General features: G+C 27.0%; 2 protein-coding genes across 7 annotated transcripts in view; one reads left to right on the forward strand and one right to left on the reverse strand.

Annotated features, from left to right (window-relative positions):
- The window catches only part of Pig-s (phosphatidylinositol glycan anchor biosynthesis class S), a 47,582-nt gene that overhangs the window by 19,702 nt on the left and 14,023 nt on the right, over positions 1–13,857 (forward strand). The window lies entirely within an intron of this gene.
- Positions 1–13,857, reverse strand: part of LOC145971998 (protein I'm not dead yet-like) — a 33,224-nt gene that overhangs the window by 16,789 nt on the left and 2,578 nt on the right. Inside the window, exon 1 of one of the 6 annotated variants that reach the window (XM_083100155.1) lies at positions 4,988–5,725. The exons of 1 other annotated variant lie outside the window; for it this stretch is intronic. The gene's annotated coding sequence lies outside the window, so the exon portion shown is untranslated. Of the gene's footprint in view, positions 1–4,906; positions 5,726–13,857 lie in introns of those variants that run through there. 4 more of the 6 variants (XM_083100153.1, XM_083100152.1, XM_083100150.1 and 1 more) reach the window with 4 other exon arrangements.

Below are 13,857 nucleotides of genomic sequence, written 5' to 3' on the forward strand. Positions count from 1 at the left end.
AAGGCTTAGTTAGAAAGATACATGATGACAAAAATTGGAAATATGCAAAAAATAATGATCTCCCTCGACATTTTCGCTGAGAAAAAATCGTTTTTAAATTGGCCAGAGAATCTGCCTTTAAAATATCAAGCGTTAGTTTCGGGACACCCTGTATATATATATATATATATACAGGGTGTCCCGAAACTAACGCTTGATATTTTAAAGGCAGATTCTCTGGCCAATTTAAAAACGATTTTTTCTCAGCGAAAATGTCGAGGGAGTATATATATATATATATATACAGGGTGTCCCGAAACTAACGCTTGATATTTTAAAGGCAGATTCTCTGGCCAATTTAAAAACGATTTTTTCTCAGCGAAAATGTCGAGGGAGATCATTATTTTTTGCATATTTCCAATTTTTGTCATCATGTATCTTTCTAACTAAGCCTTAAATTAAAATTATATATATATATATATATATATATATATATATATATATATAGTTAATGAAAACAGTACATTAATTCTCTCCTTTTCTTCGAGCATTACATTCCAGAAAGTATTCGCAATAATGTCGCTCATAAATCTGCATGTGTTATGGTAAGAAAACTGTAATGTAATTGCATGATTAAACATTCATGAACACATTGCATTACTGTTTTAATTTACCGATATGTTTTGATACTTCATTAAATAATATTTTGAAAAAATTATTATACACAAAATTCCTTCATATATAAAAAACATTATTTTTGATAATAACTATATATATATATATATATATATATATATATATATATATATATATATATATATATATATATATATATATATATATATATATATATATACAAGGTGAGTCAAAAGTATGTTTTAAAAATTTGTGAGCGTGTTCCTGGATAAAAAGGAAGAACAAATGTTCATATGAACATATGGTCGCAAATGCTTTGTTGTCGAGATAAAACAAAAAAAAACAAAAGAACAAAAAAAACAAAAAAAAACAAACAACAATAACAAAATTGTAAACGTTCAAATAAAGCATTATTTGATACTGCTGATTTATGTCCATTATCTCGACAACAAAGCATTTGCGACCATATGTTCATATGAACATTTGTTCTTCCTTTTTATCCAGGAACACGCTCACAAATTTTTAAAACATACTTTTGACTCACCCTATATATATATATATATATATATATATATATATATTTGACGCTGATTTTCGAATCTGCTTTAAATTTTTTTCTATATTCAAATTAATTTGAGGAGAAATTCAAAGGAATTCAATTTTGTGTCTTGTGTCTCGAAAATAACCCATAGATGCTCGTATTATTTTTAAAATAAATATAGAGAGGAGTTTCGTATAAATCTATTAACGAAAATAGATTCACCGCTAGTTTAACTTTACACACATCAACATATTATCAGGAAAGTCAAAGATCTTCTTCGTATTATTCGATAATTTTATTATCAATGATGCTATTGCTTTTATTTAATATACTATGTATATCAAATTACTTTGGGAATTATGACTTTTTCATTCCATATTTTCTTTTATAATGTCATATATTTTATTTAAATATATGTATATATTAGCTATTTTTGTATTGTTTTTTGTTTTAGTATTCAATCGATAAATTTCAATGATACGAATATTATCGCATGTTTTTATATATGCGAAAAAACTAGATTTGTAATAGAATTAATAGTAAAAGATCGTATCGGATGCAAAAAGAATGCAAAATGATATATTTAAGTAATTAGATAATAATTTTACGCGGAAAAACCGAGAAAACTAGAGACAAAAACTGGACTGACACTTCACTAATGTTATAATTGATAATGACACATAAAATTACGTCATTCAATTACTACTCCTTCTCATCTTCCACATCTTTGTCTTCAATTTCACGATGAATATTTACTCGATACGAATAAAAGGTCGATAATGATATTTATCAGTTTTTAATTATAGGAAAGAAATGTAACGCGTGATAACGAAAACCAATATAATTACATACGTACATATTACGTGATTATATATGCATGCTTTGGATATTCGGATGCGAATACAGAGTCGAGTCGTTATCGTAGGCGATGTTGTCAAATGATGAAAATGTTATGAGTAAGGCGATTACGAAGTAATGTATCATAAAACGTTCAATGTATATAATTCGCAATGGAAGGATTATATCACGATTCCGAGTCGGATTTTGACGTATCTCGAAAAGTGCGATTCTTTTAGAGCCATTATTACACATCATTACTGCTCATGATCTCCCTCGCGTTTCAGACGTGTTAAATATAGAATCGGGAATCGTAGGAAAGGGCGATAAAAATATTGAATCAGCGGCAGTCGTGATCGCTTGTTTTCACTATATTTTGTAACATTTTGCACGCATCATGCGCATTTATATATATAATATGTAATAATTTATATATATAATATGTTAATAATGAATATTTATCCAAAAAATTTCTTTAAAAAATATTTATTTCTTCTAAATAATTTGATTCGGGATTAATATTTTCTTCGGATGGAATTTTCCTTGTAAAAAAAAATATAAAAAGATATTTTTAAGAAGACATTCAAAAATAAGGAAGATTATATATACAATATATATATATTTATCTTTTCGCGAGAAAAATATCATCCACAAAAATATTGATTCCGAATAAAATTATTCAAAGGAGAGAAATATTTTTAAAGAAATTTTAAATAAATATTTATTATGTAACATTCTAAAATATATATTATTCTAAAATATATATTATGTAAGAAAAAATTTTATGTTCCGATTTTTATCGTGTTGTTGATGATGAAAAGATGACTAGGCACGTACAAGATATCATAAAATCGTTTCCGCATCGTTGATTCGTAATAGATATACCGAATGCGAATTATTGAACATGATCGTCTTATTCTCATTGAATCTCTCTTCGAGAGCATCCGTGATTAAATATCGAATGCTCGGATGCATACCGAGCAAATGAATATCAGTGAAAAAAGAAACATTAACTTAGAATTAATAATTTTGCAACAAAAATTATTTTACACAATACAAAGTTTTATGAAAAATTATCTAAAAAATTTTTTTTTTAAATTAGTAATTGACGCTTTTTTTCATGCACGTTAGTGATCGTTCACATTTATTGTTAGTTTATGCTCAGTCTTAACTCAGATTAATATATCGTAATTTACGCGATACCAAGTGTACTTAATCTTTTCGACGAATTGTTGGGGGTTAAATTCTTCTTTTCATTGTCATCAATACTCGCACATAAATTTAATACATAAAAGTATTAAAATATTAGCGATGTCGTCTGTCGTCGTCATGTCAAAAATAGAAGCCAAAGTGTATTCTATTTTGTCCCTTTTCTTCGGACGAAAATACTTAACATCTTACCGTCATTATAAAATAATTTGTGTGATAAGGTTGGGAAAAAAATGTTTATAATATATATAATAATTAAAGTTATTATATTTAAATTTATATTAATATATATAGAAAGTGGCGTTAACAGTTTAATATTTCAAGGACTATATTATTAACTTTAATCATTTTGATTTCAAATTTTATAGATATCAGGAACCTTTAAATCTATGTCAAACTCGATTTCTTCACGGTTCTCAAAGGATAAACTTTAAAATTTTAAATACTTATGTAAAATCGATCATTTCCTGTATTAGATAACAAACAATTTTTATCTAAAACACTATTTTGTTTTTATCTTTTTAAAAGTTACAAGCATTTAAAGTTCAAAATTAGATGATTTGATTAAATCGGGGTTGATTGAAAATGATAGTGAAACACAAAATAACATTATGTCGTTTAATTTATATGTGAAATATAAGAAAGGAAAAGTAATATTTGAATAATAGATTAGAAAGATGATGTAAAATGAAATGTAAAAGAAGAACAAGTGTATCACAGTAATTCGAAATGTTGCCACGAGTTAAATATAATTTTATTCTTAAAATATATAAACAAATGTTTACATATAAACGATCAACATGTTGAACATTAATAAGTTCTTGTTGAGATAAATTCATAATAAGTTCTTGAGATATATTAAATTGTTAATAATTATATGGGTCATATATATTCTGTACAATATAGGAAGAGAAATACACAGATGGATCACGCATACAATTGGTATGTGTCCATCTCCAGTACCTGTTCTGTTGCAGGTAGAAAGAAATGGGCCAAAAATGGACAAAAAATTGAATGGTGTGAGAATATTTATTTTACTATTGATTCATTTTTTTCATAAGTGCAATGATGCACCCGAAAATTGCAATTTCAATTTTTCCTTTAATAAAATTATATATTTCCTTGCATACATAGATTCTTCAGAACATTCTATGTATAAAAATATTGGGGTGCTTAAAAAAGAAATATTTAATGAGGCATATGCTTTGAAATTTCTGAATGAGACATATTCTTTAATATAAAATATATTTAAAAAGAGGTTCAAGAATTCCATCATTATATGGTAAACATTTTGTAACCTGTTTTAAAATGTTATTCATTATAGCATCGAGATAATCACTATTTATGTTTAAAGAATTTCAACTTTGACCTGTATCATTTTTTTCTATCTTCAATGGAACAAGTGCTAAAACTTGTTCCAATTGCATGGTCCACTCTGAATATATTGTAAAAAATATAAAATATTTATAATATTTGTAATATAATGATTGAAAGATGAATTATGTGATACGAAAATGTGATGCGATTTTTTACTTGTAGACTTTGTAGATTTGTAGACAATAATTTTGTTAATGTGAATAGAAATTAGAGTTTTTTTAGCATAGGTTTTTTTAAATTTTATCAATTTATATATATATATATATATATATATATATATATATAAAATTATGATTATTTTAATTATATATATATATATATATTCACAATTCCAGCGCACACTTTAAATTATCATGCAGTTGTTTAAATTCCATGTAATGTAACCTCTTGTAATCACACTATAATCACCCTTTAACCACACTTTAAACAATATATGCCCATATTGCGATCGCGCGTTGCGATAATATAAGTGCTTGTACAAAATAAGAACGAAACGGAATGAATCTGTCACATCGTTACCACTAATTCGAATTGATTATAGCAATAGGATTTCCCGTAAATTACAAGAATAAAATTAATTAATTTTATAATAACTCGACGAAATTTTTCTTATCACACGAATTCACCTCATTTAATGTTAATTTCATTAACTCTCTAGTTCGTCACGAGCGTTTTCGGCCTTACGTTCCACGCACACTGACCGTCCAGGCCGAAGGCACGCGAAGTTAAAGTCTACACAATTCAAGCCTCATCCCTTCTCTTCTTTGACGCATCCTCTTCTCAGTTTGTGTCTTCCTCTCTCTGCCAGCTCTGCCTACTCTGGCTGCAGCAATATCTCGAGCTCCGGGACTTCTTTCAGTGAGGATCTTAACCTGTTAACGAACGGTCGACAGAATTGTGACCGGATCCCTGAAGATCCTCGCGAGAGGTTTACACAACTAATTTTTACTCCTTGAAGCAAAAATACGAGAAGTTGTGGCATAATGCTCGTAATTGTTTGTTGGAGGAGAGTCACTTGGCGCGGTTTTTGACTCCCACAGGATTTTCAAAAAATAATTTTTTGTATTGTATGATCATTAGGAATATTAAAAATAATCATTAGACGAGAAGAAAAATTCGATCCAAAATTAATTATTAGTCTAGTTATATCAGTATGATACTTAAACCCTTTTCATAATTAATAAGTGATTAATAAAATATTTTCGCTCATTATATTGCTCTGCTATCAGATGCTATTAATATCATTTTTAATTATAACATGTGTCATCCTCAAGATAAATAGCTCATAATGAAAAAATTAATTTTTTATTCTTGATATATGGGTAATCATAATAATAAATAGATGGCTGTACATAGGATTCTATTATACTGTATATAGGATTCTATTAGTTGCCTACACACTTAGGCTTCTACATCACGTCAAGGTTGTGATCATTATTGAAGTTTTATTATTTTTTATTTTTTATTTTATTATATTTTTTTATCTTGTTTTTTCTAAATTTTCTTTATTTTTAAGTATATATAGCAAGTGTTTTGTGGTATCTAGACTATTCTAGATATAATTATTATGCTATTTTTTACCTTGAAGATGATATATGATGTGTAATTTTACCTAAATTATCTTGAAGGTGATATATGATATATAATCTGAAATGATATTAATATGATGACAGAGCAGTATAATGAGAATATTTTATTAGTTACTTATTAGTCATGAAAAGGGTTCAGGTATCATAGTGAAATACCTAATAATTAATAAACTAATAATTAATTAATAATTAATTTTGACCTTATGGATCGAATTTTTTTCTCATCTAATAGTTATTTTTAACATTCTTAATGATTATACATAAAAAAAAAATTGTCTGAAAATCCTGTGGAGGCCAAAAAACGCATTAAATAACTCCTCCTTTTTACAGTCCGAAATTCTTAAGAGTGATTGGATTTTTTTCGAAGACCTTTGCACTATTGAAGTTCTAAATATGGGCTTATGGAAAATTAAGTTAACACTTTGGTTCCAAAAACGTTCTCTCGAGGCTCATACGTTCTCACGAACGGCAATCTTCGAATTCGTATCGATACTAAAAAGTCTGAATATACGATTAGTTCTAAATATATGTACGCAAAATTTATTTTTCCTAATGTCAGAGATTTTTTGGCAACAATTATCTTCAGAATGTATTCAGTTTACGTCATTTTGATATTATATATAACGATATTAATGATAATGTTGCAATTTTGTAAAACAGAAATCGAATAAAATAGAGCAATAAAATTATTTTTGTAAAAAATTCAAAATCGGGATTTGTTGATTTATCTTTTAATCTTTCTTCCGTTTATACTTTTTAAATAATTCTCTCTCTCTTTCTCTCTCTTTTTCCTCTATATTTTACTTCGATTAAATCTTAGATGTTTTAGTTTTATTATTAATTATTTATTTAACCTATATAATTAATTTTTTATTTTAATGAATGATCTTAATTATATTATGTATTGAAAAAATTGTCTTGTATTTAATCCTTGCATCCTGAAAGATTAAGTTGTATTGGATGTGGTGTGCATGTACAAGCGAATCCTACTTAAGAAAGCCAGGTTCGCAGATTACATCTTGCCTCGCTAAAAAAAAGAGGAAGAGAGTGACTTGAAATGTGCTATGGCAACAAGAAAATCTACATTTCTTCATCTCTTCGTATACACGGAGAAAGACACGCAACTGTGGATGCGTACGCGTATAAAATGTAGAAAGATGTAAATGTCAAAAAAAAAAAAGATATCGAAACGAATATGTATTTTATTCTTTTATCACGATCCATGTTTTTTTCCTCCGGCAAATATTCGTCCAATAATTAGAGAAAAACTATGCAATCTGATCGCAGCAAATATTTGGCATTTGATCATGTTATGGAAGAATTATTAATTAATCGTAGGTAGACAAATGAGAGGAAAAAATATGCAGGGAAAATATATAATGTAAAAGATTGTTTTTAAATTATTTCTTCTGTATCGCTACATTCACTTTTTTTTTAACAGAGCTTCGATGTGAATTTCAATCACGTTCGATCGAATTGCGATTCTTTATTCGTGCTCTATATTATTCATTCCGTGTGCGTCGTAATGTTGTTTTGCATTCGAGAAAGCTGCGCGAGTTGTACATGTGTATGTGTAAAATCAATACATTTAAGAAATTCATTCATTAAAACCCATAATCATATGATAAAGAGAGCATTATTTCATTTTATTATCTCTATTTATCCCGGGAAAGAATATATGGAGTTTGAAACTTGAAAGTATACTTATATAAAAACATGTATGGTGATATGTATCTTTTATTTTATTTTGATAACGTCAATAATATAAATAACGTCTATATTATTTATAAATAAAATTAACGTATGAAATAACAGCGATGACACTCCGTATTGGAAAAATCCGATAAATAATCGCAGAATAAGCGCAATTATTTGATATTTTTCACAGTGTATTTGTACTTTGTCATAAAATATAGAATGCTAATAATGTCTTAATATGTTGCGTTAATTTATGTTGATGCATTTTTTATGAGTTGATCGCGCACAAATTTAAATATATGTTTTTCCAAGACTCATTTTATCGTTTATTTTATGATATTATTACCGGTTTTGCATTCAAGTGAGTATCTGATGGTAGAAGAAATAAAAGAATTACTCCAATAATTTCTTTAATATTGATGTGAGTTTGTTTATTATTTAAAGTTTTACCGCATCTTAAACTATTTTAATTATGAAATATTGTGTTGTATTTTTTTTAATTAAAAATCGAAAGAAATTTATATTTTGTAACTACAAATATTTTAATTAAAAAAATACATTATATATCTTTCTAGTTTCATATTACTTGCGAAAACTATACGTATTTTTTGCATTTCCTTTACATATTAAAGGTTAAAATGATAAATTAATAATTTTATTTTCATTCTGCTTTAAAACATGTTCTGTGTGGCTTGTTATTCTTCGTAATTTTTCCGTGCAATTTTATCATTACGCTATGTTACAATAATGCTATACATTGATGCATTAAATTAATCGTTATGTAATAGTCTCGTTGCACGCATTTAAAGAAACCAACGTACGGAACTCTCTTTTACCGTATGTTACCGCGAAATAACGCTAATTCAGGTAAACGAGGAAGAGACAATAATTGAGTTCTAATCATAAAACCGTTATAATACTCCACATTTTTCTTGTTTCAAATAATTGGAGCGATTACGCGATTCGTAAGCAGACCTAGAATAAACCACTTGATTGCGAAAGTATCACGCTAGTTATCCTCTGTCGAGAAATATTGTATTGTTCCATGTAATATGATTTGATGATTTGATCTAATTGTAAGAATTATATAAAAGGAAAATAGTAAAAAAAATATATTGAATATTTAAATTAAAAAAAGAATAAAAAATAAAAAAAAAGAATTTTTTTTTAAATATAATCTTTATATCTCATGAAATTGTGAATATCACAATAATGTAAGACTATAAAATTCCTATGTTTTTTTATCATAATTGATACAGATTTCCATTTTGATGAAAATTTAAAGCATTTATGGAATGACAGATGCGTTATAAATAATTGATTATGACAAACAGTTGCGTCAATGTTAATTTTTTTCATATTTAAATTTTTATAATTTATATCGCGCTTTTCAATTTATGCGATTCGTGTATACGTTAGATAATCAATATGCGAAATTTGATTATAATTGAATAATTGTGATATAGTCAAATAAAACATTGAAAGAATCTTTTGAAAAAACGACGTTTAATAATCGTATTTTTTTGTTTTCTCTTTCTTCACATGATTTATGCATAAAGATATTCTAATGTAATTCACACACATGCGCGCGCACTTAGCTAAATAAAAATCGATGATAAGATAGCATCACTTTTGAAAATAAGAAATAAAAATGCTTGTGAGGATAAAAACATTGAGGATTTAAAAAAAAATTATTATGTCAAGAATATTTTTAATACCGAATATTGCGTTTGAATTTATTCACGACAATCATTTTTTAATAATTATATAATTTGCAGATTGCTATTATATATTGTCACTTCGTTGAATATCACCGGAAAATTGTAACGCGCAACGTTATAATTAACGTCACGCATGTCGCAGGATTAAATACGTGTCTTCTTAACACGACATGTATATATGATTCTCTCAATTACATAAAGAACAGTGCATAATGTTTTTTATTCTTTCTGCTTTTGATATAGAATTAACTTGAAAGTGAGCAATTTAATTCTAGTTAGTCTCTAAGTCTTCTATCTATGTTATTATGTGATTTATAATCAAAAGTAAATATTAATTTGCAACTTTTTAACGATTATACTATAGAGAATTATTACACATTAGACAGACTATTTATTATGTAAAAAGAAAGAAATTGATTGTAATGTGTCTTAATCGATTTTTTAGTCAAAATCTTAAGCTAATAAGAAATAAAGTAAATAATAGGTTTCGATCGTAACTGTCAAAGTAACTCGCGTAAGAAATGTGCTAAATATCTCGCATTTTTAAATATTATTTAACATTTCAAATTAACTGATAAAAATTTAAGTAGGAAGTGAGTTAATAAGAACCGAGTGCAATAAGTGAGCGCAATTAAATTATGTACAAATTTTCTTTAACATTGAACGTTTCGGTGTTTCCTTTTTTAGGATCATCTTCAACAAATCCAAATAATAAAAAAGAATTCATGTATCTCAACTTTCAATTCCTATCATCATCGACTTTTGTCAGACTTTTCACAGGTACCGTCTCCTATTGGTTTCCGTTGGCCGTTAAGAATGACAAGATTAATTCGAAAAATTATAGACATTAATAATTGAAAACTAGCAGAAAATATAACATCTTAGATAGAAAAGAGTAAAGGTAATGAGGAAGACTCACTAATAAAATTCATAAAATAAAATCTCTATAATTTTAGCACATGGCGAATCATGATAATTGCATACGATTTTGCAAAATTGAGAGAATTCTTTTGTCGATTTGAAAATTGATTCATATTCTTTACGAAAAAGACGCATAACTCTTGTCATAGAGCACATATTTACGTATTTCCCGACACAGACGCGTTTATGTTATATATAGAGGGAGCAAATTAATTGAACCGTTAAATTCGTTCAAATGCCGATGCGTACGTTTATATGTCAGTTCATTTAACCTGTGTGCATTCGAAATGACAATTTGCAAACGCACGTCATATGATAATAAAACTTCTTCATGCTTTAGAACGCATGTTTGAGAAAATTGAATAAATGTAAAGATAATTGAAACTTATGAAGTGATATATATATATATATATATATATATATATATATATATATATATATATATATATATATACAGGGTGTTTCATTTTAATCGCCCCAGGCAAATATCTCGAAAAATATGGAAATTATGAAAAAATGTTTCGGACAAAAGTTGTATGGTTTCGAGGGGGCCATAAGATAGTAACATTGGTTTGACCTTGAACAGTCATTTGAAGGTCACATAAAGGTCACCTTAAATTTCTTAAATGGAATCTACTATTTGTCATTGCATATTCTTGTAGCTTATCTCGAGAGCTTTCCAAAACACTATAATTAAGTACCTTTTCGTTAAGTACTTTTTGAGTTATGAGGCTTGAAATAATTTCTTAATTTTACATAAACCGTAAAATATCTTGTAAAATATTCATTTTTCGATTATCTTACCTTAATACTTTTACGTACAAAATAATGAGAGGAATCAATTGGTCTAAAGAAAACACATAATTGTTTCGAAAAAAAAAATGTAATTTGCAATTAACAATTACATTTTTTTTTTCGAAACAATTATGTGTTTTCTTTACACCAATTGATTCCTCTCATTATTTTGTACGTAAAAGTATTAAGATAAGATAATCGAAAAATGAATATTTTACAAGATATTTTACGGTTTATGTAAAATTAAGAAATTATTTCAAGCCTCATAACTCAAAAAGTACTTAACGAAAAGGTACTTAATTATAGTGTTTTGGAAAGCTCTCGAGATAAGCTACAAGAATATGCAATGACAAATAGTAGATTCCATTTAAGAAATTTAAGGTGACCTTTATGTGACCTTCAAATGACTGTTCAAGGTCAAACCAATGTTACTATCTTATGGCCCCCTCGAAACCATACAACTTTTGTCCGAAACATTTTTTCATAATTTCCATATTTTTCGAGATATTTGCCTGGGGCGATTAAAATGAAACACCCTGTATATATATATACACATATTAAATGTGAAAATATATAATGTGATATAATATATAGAAACAATATATTTTCTAATGTTTATTTTATGCAACAAGAAGAGATTATATATACAAATCAAATTGATATTTTCATATCGATGCTCTAGTTAATAATTAATTTTGTATATCTGGTTTAAAACACACACACACACACGCGCGCGCGTGGGTATGTGTGTAGTATTTAAATTATAACACTGGGGAATGTTAAGACAAAAAATTTTACATTTGTTATACAGGTGTTCATTTTAAAACTTTCCACTTATTTCACAATTGATTATTTTTTGCGAAAAATGCCAAGAGATATCAATTTTGTTTTTGAGAGGGATTTAAGTACTTTAAATGCAACGAAATTTTTTTCTTTTCTTTATTAGGATAGCTACCTCTTCAAAAATCTTAAATGGCAATAGTCAAGTGATATATCATTTTAAAGATCTTTTGATTCTTTGTACAACTCTCTTTCTTTTTTTTTATTTAAGTGAATATTTTTCAAGAAATCGCACTTGGAAGTTTTAGGTGTCAAAAAAACTTTACATAAAAAAATACAATTTGGAGTAGAATTTATTTGTCATTTATTACAATAAATGGTTTCCATTATTTTCTAAACAATAATATAAACGATTCTCAAATTCTGAACGAACATTTTAAAAAGTTTCTACAGGAATAGCATTCTTGTACAATTCTTGGACGCAAATCGTTTACATTTTCCACTGGTGTTTCATAAACAATGGATTTTAAGTGCCCTCACAGAAAAAAGTCTTCTTTAAAATGTTCGTTTAGAATTTGAGAATCGTTTATATTATTGTATAGAAAACAATGGAGGACATTTTGACATTTGTTATAATAAATGACAAATAAATAATAATTTAAAAATATAATTTTAAATTAAATTAAATATAATTTTAAATTATGATTAAAATTGCGAAAAGCTTTATAAAGCCTTCGTAAATGTCATTGAATCATAAATATTTGCGGTAAAATTTGTTCGCCGCAGTTTTACACACTTGTAACGTCGAGTGGTTTCACATATCAGTGGTTTCGCATATCTCACAATAATGGACATCGTAAAGATGCTCTTTGGCTTTATATTGAGAACTGAGAAATGTATGAATATATTTCAGTAAGTTGATTAAATTTTTATAATATTGTGTGTGTATATTAGTATTTATATTTTTTTAGATTATTTAGTCATTATAATAGGCTATGTAAAAATATTAAAAAAGAATCTGTAAATACCATATAGTTTGTTTCATGAAAAAAGTCCCGCACATTTTATATAAAAAAGTGGGTTGGGTCAAATTGGCTGAAATTGGCTGAAATTGAAATATGTTGTAGTTTAGGTGATGCTGATAAAAAGTTTCCTCCGAGCAAAAAGTCTGAAAATCAAAAGTATAAAAGATACGATGATTTGAAGTGGTATTGAAGTTTAAAAAACGTCTTTTTTTGAAATAATTTTGACATAAATTAAATTAATATATAAATGTTTGAAAAAAAATTTATATATAATATATACCACTTTTTTCATGTAAAATGTGCGGAGTTCTTTCCCCTTTTTTTAATTTTGATTTTCTTTTTTTTCCCGCTATGATAAAAAAATATAATCTTTACATTACTCTTATCACCTTTAGCATTGAAAAATACTTTCGTATTATAATAACACCGGCCTGCGAGGATCAATTACAAAAAGCAGAGTAGATAAATCTGATAGATTTTTTAATATGGCCGCAGAATTTCTCCAGCATGTCAGATTTTCGAATAATTTATAGTTAAAATCCAAAAATGGCAATTTCGCCAAATTTCATGAATTTATTATGGAAAATTTAATTTTTTGAAATATTTCTGTCAATGGCATCGTATAGCACTAGTCTTTCAAATCTATTTTCGATTGCCACTGTACGATTTTTTTCGCTGAGATATACAAGTATGAAGTTATAAGAAAATTTACGTTAAAGAAAATTTACACACATAGGTATCAATATGGC

The sequence above is a fragment of the Camponotus vicinus genome, unplaced genomic scaffold, assembly GCF_025532165.1.
Source record: "Camponotus vicinus isolate PSW18456_S1 unplaced genomic scaffold, iyCamVici1.0 SCAF_5, whole genome shotgun sequence".
Taxonomy (NCBI): domain Eukaryota; kingdom Metazoa; phylum Arthropoda; class Insecta; order Hymenoptera; family Formicidae; genus Camponotus; species Camponotus vicinus.